Source organism: Tamandua tetradactyla, unplaced genomic scaffold (assembly GCF_023851605.1).
Source record: "Tamandua tetradactyla isolate mTamTet1 unplaced genomic scaffold, mTamTet1.pri scaffold_73_ctg1, whole genome shotgun sequence".
In the NCBI taxonomy this organism is placed as follows: Eukaryota; Metazoa; Chordata; class Mammalia; order Pilosa; family Myrmecophagidae; genus Tamandua; species Tamandua tetradactyla.
The window spans coordinates 678479-699271 of NW_027518403.1; the positions used below are offsets into that span (position 1 = coordinate 678479).

The 20793-nt window shown below is 45.0% G+C and overlaps 1 protein-coding gene across 1 annotated transcript in view; it reads left to right on the forward strand.

Moving 5' to 3' along the window:
* Positions 1-20793, forward strand: part of LOC143673271 (tripartite motif-containing protein 60-like) — a 337056-nt gene that overhangs the window by 71049 nt on the left and 245214 nt on the right. Inside the window, exons 2-3 of the mRNA XM_077147577.1 lie at positions 3195-3326; positions 11917-12153. The gene's annotated coding sequence lies outside the window, so the exon portion shown is untranslated. The remainder of the gene's footprint in view (positions 1-3194; positions 3327-11916; positions 12154-20793) is intronic.

A 20793-nucleotide genomic window follows, 5' to 3' on the forward strand; every position in this document is an offset into this window, starting at 1 on the left:
GTCACCCAGTCATGGACTGGAGGAGACCCGGTGAGCGCGGGGTGCACCCTTGCCGGGGTGTCCTAGGAAGGATGCGCGCTGGGTGGGGCACTAGGCGGGGCCTGGGTGGGGAGGGTACTCGGTGGGGCGGGGCCTGGCGGGGAGGGCGGCTGTGGGGAGGGGCCTCGATGGGTTCAGCCCCCGCTGGCATCAGTGCCGGGGCGGAACAGTGCAGAGGGCTGCGGGCGGAAGCTGGAAGGACGCTGAGCAGCGGGAGGGTGGCCGGCGGTGGACGCGTGGAGGGCTGGGACTTGGCGCGGGCGCTGCCGGAGCTGGTGACTGTAGGGTGCGGTTGTGTCGGGGCCGGGAGCATCCCGGGCCTTTTCGCGGCCAGGTGAGCGCCAGTTTCTTAGGGGACCTGAGACTTGGGAGCCGGACAAGCCGTCTATTTAGGTAGCTCTGAAACTCGCCGCCCCACGCCTCGGGTGCCTGGACGTCCCTGGCCTGCTATCCTGTTCCCTCCCTGGTCTGTTAATTTCAGGAGAGCGCCCAGATGCGTGGTTTAGGTCTAGATGCCGTGCTCAGGCCGGCTTCATCACGCCCTGCCCTGCCGCATCGCAGCGGGCATCACTGCCTTGGCTGCCGTCTCCACAGGCTCAGGCCACATGCCCTGGGTGGAATCGGTGAAAACCTGGGGACGCCACTAGGGAGTCTGCTCGGCCACATTCCACCAGCCTGGAGAGCTGCTGGGGCAAGTCACTTAAAAATCTGATGCCTTTTCGAATTGTAAACCAGTGCTTCTCAAAGGGTGACTGGGAGCCAGTAGTATCAGGGTCACCTGAGACCAGGCTAAAAGTGCAAGTTCTTTATCCCCACCTCAGACGTGAACCAGAAACTCTCGAGGTGGGTGGGCCCAGCAAGCCTTGCCTTGAGCAAACCTTCCAGGTGTTTGTGGTGCTCTATGTAAGACACATTGCCCTAAAACATCAGAGCATTGGAGGGCTGTGAGCTGGGGGTGGGGACAGGACAGGTGCCCCTCAACGCAGACGCAGTAGCCATGGGATCTCACATCCTTGTGAGGTAGGTAATATTATCTATATTTCACATATGAAGCAGGGGTCATGCAGGTCATGCAGAAAATATGTAACTTTTCCAAGGTCACACAGCCAGGCAGAGGGGGAGCTGGAATTCAGACCCAGGCCTTGTGGCTCCAGAGCTCCCCCTTCCTGGGAGGTTAGCTGTGAGAGGAGGGGCTGGACCCCAGTGGCGCTGAGGCTCACCGAGATGGGTTTCCGGAATCCTGGTCTGCCTAGTGCATAGTCAAGACTCCCCTGCTTCCCCTTTGTCTGAGGGCTTAGGGACAAGGGCACAGGACCTGATGTGCTGGGCATGGGGTGGGAGGGCAGGAGCTGGACACCAGGGTTCAAACCCCCCTCTTCCAGCTCCTTGTGGGACTGACTATATGGACATTGCTCGAAGGCAACTGGGGGCTCAGGGACCTTGAAGGGTCACCTCTGGCCTGATGGGCAGGCCCAAGGTGGATCAGGGCCCACCCTGTCCCAGGGCTCTTCCGAGCCTACTTCTGAGGGAGGGTGTCTGAGCTGTACTACCCTGCTGCAGTATTTCTCAACCTCATGGGGGGCTGTCCTGTAACCCCTGTCCCAGTTGTGACAATGAGAAGTGTCTCCAGACACTGCCAGATGCCCGCTGGAGGGGATGGGTAGTGGTCCAGTTTGGGAAGTCCTGCCCCGAGGTTAGCATCCCTGGGTTTCCAGCCTGGTCATTCCCTTGGGTTCAAGGGTGGAAGATCTCTTCATGCCTAACCCCACTGCAGGACAGGCAGCCCCTCCCTCAGGGTGTGGCATGTCCCTTAGTGTTAATTTCGAAGGTACAAGTGATCTTTGCACCGGTTTCCAGACACTAGGCTGTGATGGAGAAGCTGGGGGTGCCTTTGGCTGCATCTGCAGATGGGGGACCCCTCCCCACCCACTTGAGCACCTAATGGAAGGCACCAGGTGGTGGGCCATGACTCGTTGGTGCTGGTGCAGGCTGGGCCTCTGCCTTCCCTGCGGTGCCCCCTGCCAGGCCCCCGCTGGGCCTCCTCATACGTGTCCACTAAGGGCGGGCTGCAGGGTTTGGCAGTGCAGCTGGAGGGTCTATGTGCCTGGGTGGGGAGCGCTGCGTCCTCACTGTCCCCGCACTGTGCTCCCAGTGGGCAGCTGCATAGGGGAGCCCTATGCACCCACTTGCCCGGCTGTGGCCCACACATGAGTGGGTCCCTGCTGCAGTAGTCATTCCCAGCAGGAACCCGGCCATGGAGCCCCCTAGCCGAGCCCCAGCCAGGCGGCCTCATCTCTTTGCAGGGTGGATGTTTGTATTTCTCCTTGTGTTACATCCCTTCCTGCTTTGGTTGGATTATTTTCCTTGTTGATTTGTAGTTCTTCATTTTTATGCTCCCTGATTTTTCTGTTCTATAGGCTCCAAATATTTTCTCCTAATTCTCTTAATTTTGCTTGATTTTTGAATTTGCTTTGGTGTAGTGCCCACAGAGTATTTACATTTTATGAAGGCAAATCAATCATTTTATTTTCTTTCTGGTTCTTCCTTTCATTTTGTTTGTGGTTTGATTTGTTTGTTTTTGAAGACTCCCTATCCAAGCCTTTAGAGGTTTAGGTACCTGATTTAGGGGCAAAAATCTCCTGACTGTATCTTTTCTGCTCAGCTGTTGAGGGAGTCCTAGAGAAGGTGGACGCCTCTCTGTTCTTGTTGGCAAGGCTGTGAAGTCCAGGTAATTTCCCAGGAGAGGCATTACCCCCATGTGAACCTTGTGTAACACCTAATTCATTAATTTATTTATTGAGCATAACATTTCTTCAAAATGGTTATACCCCATTTAGAAAGCTGATAAATCAAAATTTACAGATGTAACAAATCCCTCCATTTAAACATTGATTGCATGTATATATTTAATCAAACTCTTCTGTGCATTTGATTAAATTCATAAATGAATACATCAGATTCCTGTAATGTTTTAAATATACACAGACATTTACAATGATTACACAGTTAATCTTTCCACTTACACTAAAACTGATGATAAAATCCCAAATATCATGGATATTAATATATCACCTTGTTCTCTTTATTGCCTTTATACCCTCCCTCTGTTTTCCTAAGGTGGAAATAACTTCATTACTGTTTCTGTGTTTTCCTAGGGCTTTATGATTCTCCACAAAACTAAGAAACCAGCTGGGGTCTAGGACCTGGGTTATTGTGGGATTGATTCCTGGTTGGCCAATGAAACTGGCCATGCATTCCCAGGCAGCTCCAGTCTGCATGCTGTGAGGGTGAGCCCTGTTTATTTTATTTTATTTTTTTGCACCCTGTTTCATCATGACATTTTACTGGTTATGCCGTGAGGCTCTTATTTTCTATTTTTGAGACTTGGAGTCTTTCTCAGCAAGGAGGGAGTCTCAGTTTTGCTTGGCTGGTGACATCTATTAGTGCAGCAACCTGGTTTCCTGATATATTTGGAAGCTCATTTGTTTCATACCTCAGTCTCAGTTGAACTAGTAGTGTCACCTAGAAGTTTCATCCCCTTGGGGATGAGGGAGTGGGTCTGCACAGCTACTGTTTCTTAGAAAACCTTCTTGGCCTTCTTTTTAATTGGTTATTTTGTCTGACCACCTGTGCTTGTCAGCTGTTGAACCTTCCTTCTGCCTGGTTATTGTACACATACAGGTGCTAATAGAGTTTCTCTCTTCTGCATGTAGTTTCTCTTTTGTGCAGAACTGTTCTAACTTGCTTACAAATTTTATTTTGCTCTTTCCTGCTTGATCAGACCATAGACACTTCCCTACTTTGTGAAGTGGTGAATGTGAAAGAAACCTGGCTTTGTAGTCATACTCTTCTACCTATTAAAACAGATAAAAAGAAGTTTCTGTAATAGGATTTATTTCATTCTCTATTGATTATAATTAATGTTATATGCTGCTTTTATTAATTCATTATTGATTTTGTACATCTTTTATTAATTTTAACTTCTCTGATATAAGGAACTCATAGCTTTTTGAAAATTTAACTTCTAAGATGATAATTGTAACTTTGTATTACTACTTTTTTAAATGGAATATTATTGAGATATATAATATATTCACATACCCTATAATCATTCAAGGTGTACAATTAGTGGCTCACAGTATCACTAGGTCATCACAATTGATTTTTGAACATTTTCATTACTCAAAAAAAAGAATAAAAGCAAAAGTGAAAAAGAACACCCAAAACATTCCATAACACCCCCATTATTTATTTATTTTTTGTCTTTTTTCTTTTTCTTATTCATCCATCCTTACACTGGATAAAGCGAGTGTCAGTCACAAGGTTTTCACAAACATGGTCACACCTTAAAAACTCTACAGTTATTCAGTCATCTTCAAGAATCAAGGCTATTGGATAACTGTTCAGCAGTTTCAGGTATTTCCCTATAGCCACTCCAATACACCAGAACCAGAAGGGGATATCTGTATAATGCATACAAATAACCTCCAGAATAACTTCTCTACTCTATCTGAAATCTCCAGCCATGGAAACTGTATTTTACCTCATTTCTCTCTTCCCCCTTTTGGTCAAGAAGACTTTCTCATTCCCTAGATGCCAGATCCCAGCTCATTCCAGGATTTCTGTCCCATGTTGATCAGGGAGGTTCTTGCCCCTGGGAGTCATGTCCCATATGGTGGGGTTGGGGGGATGGTGGTGAGTTCACCTGCCGAGTTGGCTTAGAGAAAGAGGACACATCTGAGCAACAAAAGTTCTTTACAAGTGACTTCTAGGCATAATTATAAGTGGCTTAGCCTATCCTTTGCAGGAATAAGTTTCATAGGTGCCAACTCCAAGATTAAGTTCCTGTCCTGTCAAGTTGGCAACCCCCAGGCTTAAGAGAATATCAGGTCTTCCCTAGATGAGGAAGTCTAGTTTTTCCACCCTTTTCCCCAGTCTTTCAAGGGGACTTTGCAAATACTTTTTAATCTACTGCCCACATAACTCTGGAATATATTGGGGCATCATACTAACCTGTAAAAAGTAACAAAATCTCATTTCCTATTCAAGATTCCATGTAGTTATGGCATTGGAATAAGCTGACCATAAAAGTTAGATTAGATAGTGTGCTACCAAAAGTATAAATTTTGCACCAAATAAACATCTTTTCCTTTGGTCTCACACAGAAGTTGAAGTTTCAAAATACAGCCAATATCATCTTTTACTGTTTAGTTTGCTTTCCCTTAGTCCTACCCTTATCAGCTGCATTGTTATCTCTAAATGAAGTCTGATCATTTTTTCAGTGTTTTTAACAGTTGCTATATGGGATAATGCTGACTTTCATAGCTCTAGCTCTGATTCTTTGGTGTCACACAAATACCCAAAGTTTCAGAAAATGACCAGGCTATACACAAAGAGCTCAGCATCTCAGAATTTAGAAATAACAGTTACAACCTGGAATGGATTTGACTGCTGTACATGCTTGCAGTGTGGGAACCTTTACAATAGGCCTTCACCTGATATCCTATGCTCTCTAATCCAATTCTCAGAGTTTGCACATTATAGTCAGTCCATGTTAGTGTGGCATAATAATATTTGTATTTTCCTTTCTGGCTTATTTCATTCAACATTCTCTCCTCAAGGTTCATTCACCTAGTTTCAGGCCTCACAACCTCATTCCTTCTAGCCACTCAGTAGTCTATTGTATGTAAACATCACAGCTTCCCCTTCCATTCCTCACCTCCAACCATTGCAAATCTTGAACACGCTGCTGCCATAAACACCAGTGTGCAAATGTCATTTCCTGTCCCACTCACAATTAAGTATACACCTAACTGTAGGGTTGCATTATCATATGGCAACCCACCCCCCCAGCCTCCTGTGGAACCATTACACTGGCCTCCAAGGAGGGCAGAGAGAGGAGAAACCTCTCATTTCCCTACCGACAGTGAATAGGTACAACTGTTTCCATATTTTCTCCTACACTTGAATCTCTGCTCAGTTTTAAACAGTTTTATTAGACATCATACAACCCACCTAAGTAAAAAATCTGGTTCCTAGTATAATCATATAGCAATGCTTTTACCACCACAATTTATATGAAAACATTTCCATTTCATCTGCAAAGAATCCCATACCCTTCCCCCATGTCCCCTGCTTAGTGAGGTTTAGCTTTGGAATATTGCCTTTGTTACATTCACTGGAAACATCACAATGTTACCTGAATTATAGACTGTAGTGTGCACTGATTTTATGTTTCCTGTATGCCATCCATTTTCATCACCTTGCACTGTGACATTCATTTGTTCCCCCTCATGTAAAAACATTCTTATATTTGTACATTTAATCACCATCAGTGTCCACTGTAGGCATCACTAAATTATACATACCTCCCAGGCCTATCCTCTATCTTTCCTTCTGCTGTCATATGTGCCCTCATCCCTTCTCCCTCAACCATACTCACACTCAGCTTCATTCAGTGTACTTACAATATTGTGCTACCATCAGGTAGTATTGTGCTATCCAGTTCTGAATTTTTATAGTCATTCCTTTTGAACGTTCTGTACTCCTTCAGCATAACCCTCTTTCTATCTCCTGATAACTGTGTTCTAAACTTTAATTCTCAAAGTTTACTCATTAATGTAATGTTAGCTCATATTAGTGAACATAATGTCCTCAAGGTCCATCCACGTTGTTGCATGCTTTATGACTTTATCCTATCTTACTGCTGGGTAATATTCCATTGTATGTATATACCATAGCTTGCTTAGCCACTTGTTCATTGATGGACATTTGGGTTGTTTCCATCTCTTGCAATCATAAATAATGCTGCTATAAACATTGGTGTGCAAGTATGCATTTGTGTCCTTGCCTTCAGTTCCTCTGAATATACCTAGTAATGGGATTGTTGGATCATACGGCAATTCTATACTTAACCTCCTGAGGAACTTCTGAACTGCTTTCCAGAGCAGTTGCACCATTTTACATTCCCACAAACAGTGGATAAATGTGCCTCTTTCTCCACATCTTCTCCAGCACTGTTTTTAGTTTTCTGATAGTAACCATTCTAGTAGGTGCCAGATGATATCTCATTGTGTTTTTGATTTGCATTTCCCTTATAGCCCGGTAATGTTGAGCATGTCTTCATATATTTTTGAGCCATATGTATTTTCTCTTCATAAAAATGTCCATGTCTTTTGCCTATATATATATGTATATACTTTTTTTTCCCCATGGGCAGGTGCTGGGAAATGAACCTGTGTCTCTGGTACAGCAGGTGAGAACTCTGTCTGCTGAGCCACTGAGGACCTCTTTTGTCTGTTTTTAAATTGGATTGTTTGTCTTTTTTTTGTTGAATTGTGAGATCTCAATATATTTTGGATATTAAATGGTTATCTGATATGTGGTTTCCAAATATTGTCTCCTATTGTGTAGGCTGCCTTTTTACTTTCCTGACAAAATTCTTTGATGCACAGAAGTGTTCACTTTTGAAGAGATCCCATTTTTCTAGTTCTTCTTTCATTGCTTGTGCTTTGTGTGTAAGGTCTATGAAACCACCACCTATCACAAGATCTTTATGATATTTTCCTATATTTTCTTCTAAGTGTTTGATGGTCTTAGCTCCAATGTTTAGGTCTTTGATCCATTTCAAATATATATTTTTATTGAGCAATTTTCACATACACACAGTCCATCCATAGTATACAATCAGTGGCTCACAATATCATCACATAGTGGTGTATTCATCACCATGATCATTTTTAGAACATTTGCAGTACTCCAGAAAAAGAAATAAAAAGAAAAAAGAAAAAACTGATGTCACATGTGCCTGTAGTTTTATGTCTTTATAAGAGTTGGGAAATTTTCATTGATTATTTCCTCCATTATTATTTCTGCACCTTTTACCTTCTCTTCTCCTTCTGGAACACCCATAGTATATATATCTGTGAACTTCATGTCCTTCAGTTCCCTGAGACCCTGCTCAATTATTCTATTTTTTCCTATCTGTTCTTTTGTGTGTAGAATTCCAGATGTCCTGTCTTCTAATCCTTTCTTCTGCCCCTTCAAATCTTCTGCTGTATGTTTCAATTTTGTTCTTCATCTCTTCTCTTGTGCCTTTCATTCCCAGAAGTTTTGCCATTTGTTTTTCAAGCTTTCAAGTTCTTCTGTGTGGACACCCTGTGTCTTCTTTATATCCTTCATCTCTTTTTCCATATTTTCCTTCAACTCATTAAATTGATTTAGAAGATCTGTTTTGACATCATTAATTAGTAGTTTCAATTCCTGCATGTTGCTGAGGTGTTAGTTTGTCCCTTTGGTTGGGTAATACCTTTGTTTTTCCTGGTATGAGTTGTGATTTTTGCTGGTATTGAGGCATTTGATTTTCTTGCTTAGTTTATTCTAGAGGTCATTTTAATCTCTTTTGCCTGGTGTTTTCTTGTTGGTTGGATTTGTTCTGCATGTGTTTGTCTCTCTCGCTGACTAGCTATCAGATTTGTTCTGCCCACTAGTCTCCCCCAAACCCGACACCTTCAGCGGCTGCCCTGGGGGTGGGAGTCGACACTGGACACCAAGCCAGCTCTCTGTGGGTAGGTCAAGTCTGCTGTCTCCCAGTGGTGCTCTCCATGGTGCTGTTTTCCACCATTCTGCAAGATCTGCGCATGTTCTGGGCTCTGCTTTAATAGTGGGTCGTCTGTGTTTCTCAGCCCAAACTGGGGCAGGCTCTGTGCGGGGTGCCTGGACCAGCTCCAGTGGGCCTGAGTCATTCTCTGGGTGGTCTTTGAAAAAGCCCTTGGACTCCCTTGCACTTTCTGCTCTGCCCAGCAGGTGGTGCTGTTGGAGAATGCCCTCGTGCTCAGAGCTGATGCTTTCTGTGCTCAGGCAGGCTGGCTGCAGGGCACCTCGTCCCTCTCTTTGCTGCCAGTCTGGTGCAATGTGGGTCTGTGTCCCCCACTTTCCTTGAGGTGGGGTACACCCCCAGCCGTCCCAGTCCTTGTTCTCCCCAGGCAGGGATCATGCCTCTCACTGCCTTTTCTCACAGGGGGCATTCGTATCTGGGCTGGAAAGGCAGCTTCTGTCCATGTTTCCCCAGACCCTCTGTCCCTCACTGACTTGGGCAGGCTCGGGGGAAGTCATGCTGCTCTGACCACTTTTAGAAGGGACAGAATTGGAAATACATAAACTTTAAGGTCAGAATTCACTTTGATGTTCACCAATTCAGTGTTATGCACTCAACTTTCTTTTAAGTGCATAGCTTCACTGGTCACTAAGGTTTTTCTTCTACATTGATGGCCCTTAGCTCCTTATCCTTTCCTAACCCCAGAGAAAAGCAGGTTGAACTATTATGGAATCACGTTATAGGAATATATTGGTTATCTTTTGGTGAACTAACAATACTCTAAGAAATGTAGGGGCAGAAAGCAGCCATGATTTATCATTTCTCCATATTCTCTGGAATGCTGGGACAATTCTTTAGCTCCACAGGGATCAACTGGGGTCACTTGTGGGCTCTGGTTCCTTTTAGTGGGGAAAGCAATAGAGTGATCTTTTAAAAGCATAACCCATTATATTGTCTCTCCACACTCAGAGCCCTCCTGTGCTTTCCCTTCACCCTTAGGATAAAACATAAACTCCTTATGGGGGCCAATAAGCTTCTCTATATAGAGCCCACACTCACTGCTCCTCTCTCATTTCCTGCCATCCCCTTTCACTACTCTTGTGCAGGCCCATTTGTCTGTCTTTCTTATAAATCCCAAGTTTGTCTCTATCCCAAATTTACTGCTCTGAAAATTCTTCCCCCCAACTTCTTTAAGTTATTTTTATTGATATGCATTATGTATTCCTATACCATGTAATCATCCAAAGTGTACAAAAGTTCACAATAGCATCATATTGCTGTGCATTTATCATCACAATCTACTTTTTTCTTTTTTTGTGAAAAACAACATATTTACAAATAAGCAATAAATTTCAAAGCATATCGTAACAATTAGTTGTAGAACATATTTGAGTTTGGTATGGATTACAGTTCCACCATTTTAAGTTTTTATTTCTAGCTACTCTAAGATACTAGAGGCTAAAAGAAATATCAGTCTACTAATTCAGCAACCATACTCATTTGTTAAACCCTTCCTTCTCTCTATAACTTTACCATCACCTTTGATCTTTCTCCCACTCTTTAGGGGCATTTGGGCTATGGCCATTCTAACTTTTTCATGTTGGAAGGGGATATCAATAATATGGAATAAGGGGGTGGAACTAGTTGATGTTCTGGAGAGGCTGGCCCCTCTTCATTTCAGGACATATCTGGTCTAGGGACCCATCTAGAGGTTGTAGGTTTCCAGAAAATTACCCTAGTGCATGCAACCTTTGTAGAATCTTACATATTGTCTGAGGTGTTCTTTAGGATTGGCTGGAATGGTTTTGGTTAGATTTGGCAAGATCTGATAGGTAGAAATGTCTAATTGAAGCCTGCATAAGAGTGACCTCCAGAATAGCCTCTCGACTTCTTAAACTCTGTCAGCTGCTGACACCTAATTTGTTACACTTCCTGTAGTTTTTTTTTTTTTTTTTGCATATATTTAAAATATTGGGCATAAGGTTTTTGTCCCGTTGAGTCAATGTCTGGGCTTTCTCAGGGACCGTTTCTTTTCATTGCTCTTCTCCCTGTGTATTGACCATAGTTTCTTGTTTCTTTACATGTCTCAGAATTTTTTGTTTCAAACTGGGCATTCAAAAATAATACAATGTTGATCTCTACAAATCAGTTTCTCCCTTCTCCCTAGGGTTTGTAGTTTTGTTATTTCTTTGTAGTAATTGATGCTTGTTTGCTTAGTGACTTCTGAAAGATTTTGCAAACTTGTGTTCTTTGTTGTTTGTGGCCAGTGAAATCTTGCAGAGTGGCAAGCTGATGAGCGGCTTGAGATTCCCTTCAGCACCGGGCCTGGAGGCAGTGAGTCTCCAGTCTTTGCCAGAGGCTCTGAGTGCTGGTTCCTGCCTCCCGTGCTCACTAGGCTAAGGTTGGCAGGTCTCCTTTCACTTCACTTCCTGTTTGTGTAAAAGCCCCAGGTCAGCCATGGGTGGGAGCTTAGGACCTTTCCAGGTCTTCCTTGAGCATATACACAGCTCTCAGAGTGTCTCCAGCCCTAACATGTGTGTGGCCTTCCAGACTCCCAGCAATATGGGGGTCTTTTCAAAACCCTGTGAATAGCTCAGACGTCAGATTTTACCTTTAAGCTTTTTTCAGTCTCTTATTCAGCACCTCTGGCAGCCATGAAGTCACACATTTGTCTGTAATGTTTTTCAATTAATCTTCCCCAAGAAAAAGTCTTCTCATGATAAGTAAGTTTGGAGTCAGGTCAAAGGCAGGCAGCTTTGTGACTGGGGGCTTCAGGGAGCCACCAGACAGGCCAGTGGTCGGCAGGTGCTCTGGCCCCAGGTGCTCTGTCCAGGAGCTGGTTTTTGCCTCACTTACAGGCTGGCACCTTTCACGGTGGCTGCGGCAGAGCGGGAGTGTGGGCTGGGGCGAGGGCGAACTAAAAGCTTGCTGTTCTTACTGAGGATCAGTAATTTCTCTTGAATAAAAGCTCCCTGGTTTGCAGCAGGCCTTTGACTATCAATTTCCAGAGTTGTGAAAACGTTGATTCTCACGCTTTCTTCCAGTTCCTCGTTGCTTTTATGGAGGAGATACTTTTTGCTGGACCATTTTTGCTAATTTCTGGTTCATATATATTTAGTACTCTCTTCTGTATGCCTGTTTTATCCTACACATGTGCATATTAAATAAGGATCTGTGGTAAGGGAGGCTGAAGAATGCCTGCAGCGCACGAGGAGCCATGGGGTGTGGACCTGAAGGGACCAGTGGTTCAGCCTTGTGACCCTGTGGCTCTGTGTCTCCAGGTGGCTGTGCACGATGGAGGCCACGGAGACCCACCAGCAGAGGCCTGAAGGCCCCGGCAGCTTGGGAAGGTGCCCCGCAGGAGCCCCAAGTGTCCCCGAGGGCCAAGCCATTGCCCCCAAACTCTGGATAGAGCCTGGTGGTGAGACCTCCTTGTCCATCAGCGTTCAGGTGGTAGCCCCTTCGTGTGTGCCGGCTTGGGGCTTCCTGTGGCTGGGGTGCTCCTGGACCGCCTCCAGGTAAGGGGCTGGATGGGGAGGGAGGTAGACACCGTCTAGTGCCCGCAAGAGTACACACCTTGGGGGTGGCCTGGGACCTCTTCTCCCAGATACCATTTGTTTAATATTAGGTAGGATTCTTCTAGTTTCTAGTGACAGAGACCCATCTCAATCCACGTTAAGCTTACAAAGACAATTTATTAGTTCATATGATTGGGATGTCTTAAGGAGTTGGACTTCAGGCATTGCTTGATCCAGATACTTAAATGGTCTCTGGATGCTGGCCCTCCCTCTCCCAAGTCTGTTTCATTTTCAGGCAGCACTGTTTTATCTAACACCATAAGTACATGGAATCATGAATAGGGCATGAGATCTTGTTGGTTTGTCCAGGTTGGTGTGATGTCCTGATACATCCCAGAGTGATTTGGGCAGTGAATAAAGATGTATTTGCAAAGTCCCCTTGGGAGACTGGGGAGAAAGGAGGAAATATTCAACCTCCTCATTTGGAGAATTTCTGGTATTCTCACAAGCAGCAGGGGCAACCAATTCAATCGGCTGAGCCCTTGCTTTTGGGGCTTGTCCTGTATGAAATTCATTCCTGTAAAAGAGAATCTCAGCTTATAATTATGCCTAAGACTCACCCCCAGAGAACCTCTTGTTGCTCAGCTGTGGCCTCTCTCTCTAAACCAACTCAGCAGGTGAACTCACTGCCCTCCCCCTACTTGAAACATGACTCCCAGGGGTGTAAACCTCCCTGGCAGCCTGAGATACCACTCCCAGGATGAGCCAGGCCCCAGCATCATGGGATTGAGAAAGCCTTCTTGGCAAAAAGGGGAAAGACAGAAATGAGACAAAATAAAGTTTCAGGGGCTGAGAGATTTCAAGCAGAGTTGAGAGGTCACTCAGGAGGTTATTCTTATGTATTATGCAGATGTCCCTTTTCAGCTTATGGTGTGTGGGAGTTGTAGGAGCAAAGTACCTGAGGCTGTAAAGCTGTGCTCCAGTAGCCTTGATTCTTGAAGATGATTTTATAACAGTGTAGCTTTCACAGTGTGACAGTGTGATTGTGAAAACTGTGTGTCTGAAGCTTCTTTTATCCAGTGTTTGGAAGAGGAGTAAAAATAGGGCCAAAAAATGTATAAATAAATACTAAGGAAGGGGGGTGTAGGGTAAAAAATTGGGTGGATTGCTGTACTAGTGGTCAGTGAGAGGGAGGGGCAAGGGCTCTGCCACTTTGTAACTGTAAGGCTGGGGGTCTAAATGTTTTTAAATCAACATTTGAAGATCACGAGTTTTCACCTAAGAAACTCAATTTCTGTTTTCTCCTGCGATGCTGGAACCGCACTACCCTTGAGGTCCTGCTCAGCAGGGACTGCCCTTTAGGTGGGGGTCTTCTCTCCATTTGCCACAGCCTCGGCCACTCCCTCTTGTTCACTCCACCCCACGCCCCTAGTGGGCCGCCCAGCTGCTGTCCCAGGTGTCAGGTGCCCTCCCCTCAGCCCAGCGTGCCAGTTCTTAGAGTCACAGCCTCCCATGACCCCCACACCAGCTCTGCCCTGGTTTCCACTGGGACCTTGACAGACCCCAAGATTATTGTGTGTCAGGTTGTAACCCTGGTATCAGCTGTGACTGACCTGTCCTCATGTTTGCACTACAACCGCCAAGTCTCTCCCTTCTCCCAGTGACCTGGCCCTCCAGGCTCATGTCCTGGTGGGTCTTCTCCTGCTACTTCAAGAGTTTGGGAGGCTCCCATCTCAGAGAATACCTCCCCATCGCTTTGTCACCTCTTGCTCCAGCCACTCTACTGCCCTCATCCCTTCTCATCCCGTCCCTGAGGTCTTTTCTCAGCATGAGCAAGTGTCCATTCTATCTAGACTTCCTTTCCTAAAATGAGTTACACATCACACATGTACATACAAGTTAAATACACACTCAGCTACAGACAGTCATACAGACTGATAGATCATGTTGAGACGCTGTATCACGTAAAGGTGACGAGCCAGATGGTGGAGCCATATCCCATATATCTTGGAGATTTTCTTTATAAGTACATTAATGGCTTCCTTTTTAAAATTATAGTTGCTCAGTATTCCATATACAGATGGACCAATATTTATTTAACCATTCCCTTCTGATGCACTTTCAAGTTTATTTCCGACAAATGCTGCAGTGAATAATTATGACATGTTGTTTTGCACGCATCTGAGCAGCCCAGGGGTGAATGTTGCAAGTAGAATCTTGCACATTTGTGAATTTGATGACAGACATTCTCACGTGGCCCCCAGGGGTTGGACCCCACAGCACCAGAGGCCATTACCTGCTCCCCAGCACTCTCCAGCACAGTTCACTTCCACCTTTTTGGTCTTCAACAGCCGCTCTGTGGGATTGGCATTTCATGGTGAGAGCTTCTGTGCTGTGTAACAGATTATCCCAAAGCCTTGCAGCATGAAACTGTGCACGCATCTCCTCTTTGGTCCCTGCAGGCCAGGAACCTGTGCACAGCTGGGTGTTCTGCTCAAGGGTATCTTCTGATGCAGCAGCCGAGGCACTGCCCAGGCTGTTGTCTTCCAAGCTCACCACAAGGCTGGTGGCAGGATTTGACTCACCATAGGTTGTTGTACTCAGGGTGCCAGCTCCTCCACCTGCAATTGCCCAGAGGCCCCCAGTGGTTTTCTCCCAGGTGGACAGCTCCAAAACCCAGCTTTCTCCTTCAAAGGGTGGACTTTGCTGCAAGGTTACAGAAACCACGATCTTTTGTAACCTAATCACAGAAATGACATCTCATCCCTTTGCTTCTGTGGGTGAGAAGCAAGTCATGGGTTCATGCCTCACTCAAGGGGCAGAGGCCAAGAGCCTGGAGAGCAGGGGCAAGAGGCCATTGGGCGCATGTTAGAAGGTTGCATGCCACAGTCACTGTCAGGTAATTTGCATTTCTTATTATGAGTGAGTGAAGTTGAGTATCTCTTGACATTTCTGTTTATATTGTTGCTCATATTTTTATGGAGTGGTTCTTATTGATACATAGGAACTTTTTATATATTAGGGAAATTGACCTAATGTTAGGTTAATTGTGATATGGGTTGTAAATATATTTCCCATTTTTTGCATTTATCTTTTCACTTTACTTTTGCTGTGCATATATATATTTAACATAGTCAGATTAAACATCTTTCTTTCCAGGCTTTTGAGTCTTTGTCTGTCTTAGAAACAGAGCCTCCTCTAATATAACTCTCTGTTCCCCTGAGTGTCTGGCACAGGGCAGCATGTATTAAGTGCTTAGGGTATGCATTTGCATGAAGAAGGAAGAACTCCACCATTTTGCCATGGGTCCGTTCTTTTTGCATTGCATGTATCAGGTCAAACTGGTAATCCATAGAAGTTGTGTTTGTCTATAGAGTAGTTTGCTTTTTGGGTTAATGTTCAATTGTTGCTAACATTTAAAAAATGGAAGCTTTTGTTAAAAGTTCATATTTTTAGCTCCTCTTTAAAAATCAGAAGACTTGACAACACCCATTCCATGTGTCAGTTTTTTATGCTGAGTAGCCAACGACCATAAATTTAGCAGCTTAAAACAACCTTCAGCTACTAGTTCACAGTTTTTTTTTGTTGGTCAGAAGTGCAGGCATGTTGTGGCAGGGCTATTTGTCCAGGGTCCAAAAGTCCTTGGGCAGTCTGAATTCTCTTCTGAAGCCCTGGGTCCTTCCATGGCTGGCAGTGGCATCCCTTGTGACTGCCTTTTCACTGAGGACTTTCTTCCTTGATGGTGGTCTCTCTTGGCTTCTAGAGCCATCTGTGTTCCTTGCCCTTCCACCTGCAAAGCCAACAGTGTGTCCCTCTGTTCTAGTTTGCTAGCTGCCAGAATGCAATATACCAGAAACAGAATGGCTTTTGAAAAGGGGAATTTAATAAGTTGCTAGTTTACAGTTCTATGGCTGAGAAAATGTCCCAATTAAAACAAGTCTATAGGAGTGTCCAATCAAAGGCATCCAGGGAAAGACACCTTGGTTTGAGAAGGCTGATAAAGTTCAGGGTTTCTCTCTCAAGTGAGAAGGCACAGGGCGAACACAGTCAGTTTCTCTCATCTGGAAAAGCATGTGGTGAGCATGGCATCATCTGCTAGTTTTCTCTCCTGGTTTCTTGTTTCATGAAGCTCCCTGGGAGGCATTTTCCTTCTTTATCTCCAAGGTTGCTGGCTCATAGACTCTCTGCTTCGTGGTGCTGTAGCATTCTCTGCTCTCTCTGAATCTCCTTCATTCTTCAAAATGTTTCCTCTTTTATAAGACTCCAGAAACTTATCAAGACCCACCCAAATGGGAGGAGACATGTGGTCACCTAATCCAGCTTAACAACCACTCTTGATTAAATCACATCTCCAGGGAGATGATCTGATTATAGTTTCAAACATACAGTATTGAATAGGGATTACTCTGTCTTTATGAAATGGGATTTAGATTAAAACATGGCTTTTCTAGGGGGCATACATCCTTTCAAACCAGCACACCCTCTCATGCTTCAATCTCTGAGGTCAGGAAAAGCCACCTTCCCTGTACAGGCTCACTGGGTTAAGTCCACCCACCCAGTGTTCATTTACATGTTGGAATGCACATATCAGACTGGAATGAGAAGTTTCCAGAAGAGAGACATGGTGGGATGTTGTGGCCAGGAATTTGGGCCCCATTTGTTGGGTGAGATGCTAAGAAGAGGGAGAGTCTTCAGACAGGAATCAGGATTTTGCAAAGAGAGGCAGCAGCTTGGCAAGGCTGATCGTGGGGCAGATGGGCTGGCTGGAGGGGCCTGTGGAGGAGGGGGCAGTGTAACCTGAGGTCAAGACTAGATTGGGTTGGTTAGTGATGCAGTACATGAGGTCAGTCCATAGAAGGCTGACTAGGTTTCTTTCTTTTTTTCTTATTGTGGTAGATGATTTATTCCCCTACCATACATTCATCTGGTGTGTGTGGTCACTGGCTCACAGTGCCATTATCTAGCTGTGTTCATCATCACAATTGGTTTTTGAACATTTTCTTGACTCCAAAAAAAAAGGGAAAAAGAACACCTGGGAGGGCCGCGGTGGCTCAGCGGGCAAAGTGCTTGCCTGCTATGCCGGAGGACCTCGGTTCGATTCCCGGCCCCAGCCCATGTAACAAAAACGGAGAAACAGAATACAATAAAACACGAAAATGTTTAAAAATGTTTCCCTTTCTTCCTTCCTTCCTTCCTTCTATCCTTCCTTCCTTCTCTCTGTCTTTCCTTAAAAAAAAAAAAAAAAAAAAAAAAAAAGAACACCTAAAGTGTCCCATCCTCATACCCCCATTATTTTTTGTCATTTTTTTCTTTTAAGTTTAACAATCTAAACTAGCTATTACTGACAAATGCTACACTGGATAATAATGACGTTTTGAGTCATCTTCCGAGTGAATCAGTAGGATGAACTGTTACAGGTAGAATTATGGGGTCAGAGGGTACGTGTGTTTGTGATTTTGATAATAGACATTTCCAGATGGTCCCCCGGGGGTTGGGCCAGGCACACCCCCTTCAATACCATGGGTTCTTGTTAAGGGGACTCAGTCAGGGTTTCCACCATAACACGGTCACACCTTAAAGGCTCTAAAGTTACTCAGTCATCTTCAGGAATCAAGGCTACTGGAACACAGCTCAACAGTTTCAGGTACTTCCCTCCAGCCACTCCAATCCAATACACCATAAGCTGAAAAGGGACATCTATATAATACATAAGAATAACCCCAGGATTACTTCTTGGTTTTCTTTGAAATCTCTCAGACACAGAAACTTTATTTTTTCTCATTTCTCTCTTCCCCCTTTTAGACATGAAGGCTCTCTCAATACCTTTGCGCCAAGGTGACTCTCAGGCATACTTATAAGTAAGCTTGGCTTCTTCTCTGCGGGAACATGCTTCATAAGGGCAAGCCCCAAGGTCGAGGGTCTGGCCCATCAGATTGGCATCCCCAATGCTTGCAAGAATATCAGGTCTCCCCAGGTGGGAAAGGTTAATATTTCCTCCTTTTTCCCCAGTCCCCCAAGGGAACTTTGCAAATACTTTTCAGTCTGCTGCCCAGATTACTCTGGGCTGTATCAGGGCATCACACCAACCTGGACAAACCAGCAAGATCTTGCTCCCTGTTCAAGTTTCCATGGAAAGACTGGGTTTCTTTTTCTTTTTCTTTTGACCACTCTGTTCACTCATTCATGGATTCATTCTCATGTCCTTATGGAATGAGTGTGGATCAGGCACTGTGCTGGACTCTGATGAATGCCACAGACACACCCTGATGGTTCCGTCAAGTGGGAGAGAGAGCAGCAACACTTAAATAAATACTAGAGAGCTGTAAGGGCCATGAAAAAACTACTGGGTATCTCATTTCCTGGGCTACTGTAACAAAGTACCATCAGCTGGCTACAACTCAGAAATGTACCTTCTCACAGTTCTGGAGGTCATGCGTCTGATGGAAGGTTTCGGCTGGGCATGCTCCCTCTGGAGCTTGGAGGGCCAGTCCTGTGCCACTCTCCTGGCTTCTTGCAGGGCCGGCCATCCCTGGCATGCCTTGGGTTGGTGCTGGCAGCACTTCGGTCTCTGCCTTTGTGGTCATATTTATCCTCTCCCCTTCTTATAAGGACTCCCAGTCATGTTGGACTGAACGTCCACCCTACTGGGCATGACCTCATTTTAACGTGACTGATTCTGTCTGCAATGACCCTATTTCCACATCAGGTCCTATTCTCAGGTACTGGCAGTTAGGATGTCCACGTATGTTTTTGGTGGACACCATGCAGCCCTGGAGGAAGGGTGATGCTTGGGTTGGGGCAGTGTTGGGGAGGGAGGCTCAAGGAAGTGTCTCTGGAGAGAAGTCACCAGAGAGCAGCTCCGGGCAGCTCTGGGCAGGGTGGGGCCAGGGCCTGGGGTGGAAGCAAAGTCAGCAAGCCTTCACATCTCTTGGCGGCAGAGTCAGCTAGGCTCTGCTAGATCAAAAGCAGAGAGTAAATAACACTTCTAGTTATCTAAAATTTGCTTGGCCTGAGTTCTCAACAGGTTGGGAAGACATCAGGCCTTTTATGAATGACCATTGGGCTCAGACCCAGCCCAGGCTCAGTGACCCAGGAAGGGCCTAGGAGACAGTGAGGAAACTGGACTTTGGGGAAGATATCTGGTCCCCACTCAAGAGTCAGCAATGGGGGGGGCACATTGATGTGCATTTCAGAGCCCTCTGCCTGCTCTGGGCAGGCCCTGCTAGCCCAGAGGTGACAGCCTCCTAAAAGTGAGGGGGTTGGAATAGGTCAGAGGAGAGCCTGGACATTCTGATCCTTTTGGTCTGGGCTGGGCCGGAAGCGCGTGCTTCACAAGTGCCCAGGGGTTGTGATGAACTAATGGGTGGAAAACGCTGATCCAGTCCTGCCCCCTCATGTGGGGTGGACTGTTGGGAGTGGGTGAGAGTGCTAAGCACACTGGGGACTGGTTCAGGGTCACCCAGGAAACAGCTGACACTTGACCAGGTCCTGCCCACTCCCTGCCCAGTGCAGCCCTGGAATCTAGTTCAGGCTCTTTGAGGTTATCCATTGGGCTCCTGAACTGTTTTTAAAATTGCATTCTTGGTTTTCTAGATTGTTCCCCAATAAGACATGTTGACATGTTTTGTTCTCAAGTTGCAAGGGAAAAGTAGTTTTTCTCACATAATGACATTTTTGTTTTTAGGCACCAGTTTTGGTTTTTTTTAAATGGGTATAAAGCAAATAATCATAGCAGTCATAATGTACAGAGAATTATAAAATAAGGATCACCAATCATCAAACTGCCAGAGAAGGCCACTTTTAGCTTTCTCTACTTCTCAATGCATGTTTGTGTGTGTATGTGTGCTTATCTTTATTTGTCCCCCTATTTTTAAACATTTTATTGTGAAATATAACATATATACAAAAATGCAATACATTTCAATGTACAGTTTAACAAGCAGTTATAGAACAGTTTTTAGCATTTAGTGTGGGTAACAATTCCATAATTTCCAGTTTTTCCTTTTGACTGCTCCAAGACACTGGAGACTGAAAACAAATATCATTATACTGATTCAGCAGTCATACTCATTTGTTGCATCCTACCTTCTCTGTTATAATTTCGTCTTCTTCAATCCTCCCATTATTAAGGGGTGTTTGGGCTATGCCCATTCTAACTTTTTCATGTTGGAAGTGTCTGTCACTAACATGGGGTAGGGGGATGGAGATAGCTGATGTTGTGGAGAGGCTGGGCCCTCTGGGCTTCAGGACTTTTGTGCTCCAGGGACCCATCTGGAGGTTGTAGGTTTCTGGAAAGTAAATTTAGTGCACAGAAACTTTGTAAGATCTCAAGACCTATGTGTTCTTTAGGATTGGCAGAAATGATATTGGTTGGGGTTTGGCAACTCTCATCCCCCCCTTTTTTGGCATGGGTGGGCTCCAGGAATTGAACCCGGATCTATAGCTTGGCAGGCGAAAACTATCCCACTGAGCCACTGTTGCACCATCCCCGACCCTGTTTTTTTTTTACTCTTTTTTTTTCTATTAATTAAAGAAAAAAAGAAATTAACACAACATTTATAAATCATTCCATTCTACATATGCAATCAGTAATTCTTAACATCATCATATAGATGCATGATCATTTCTTAGTACATTTGC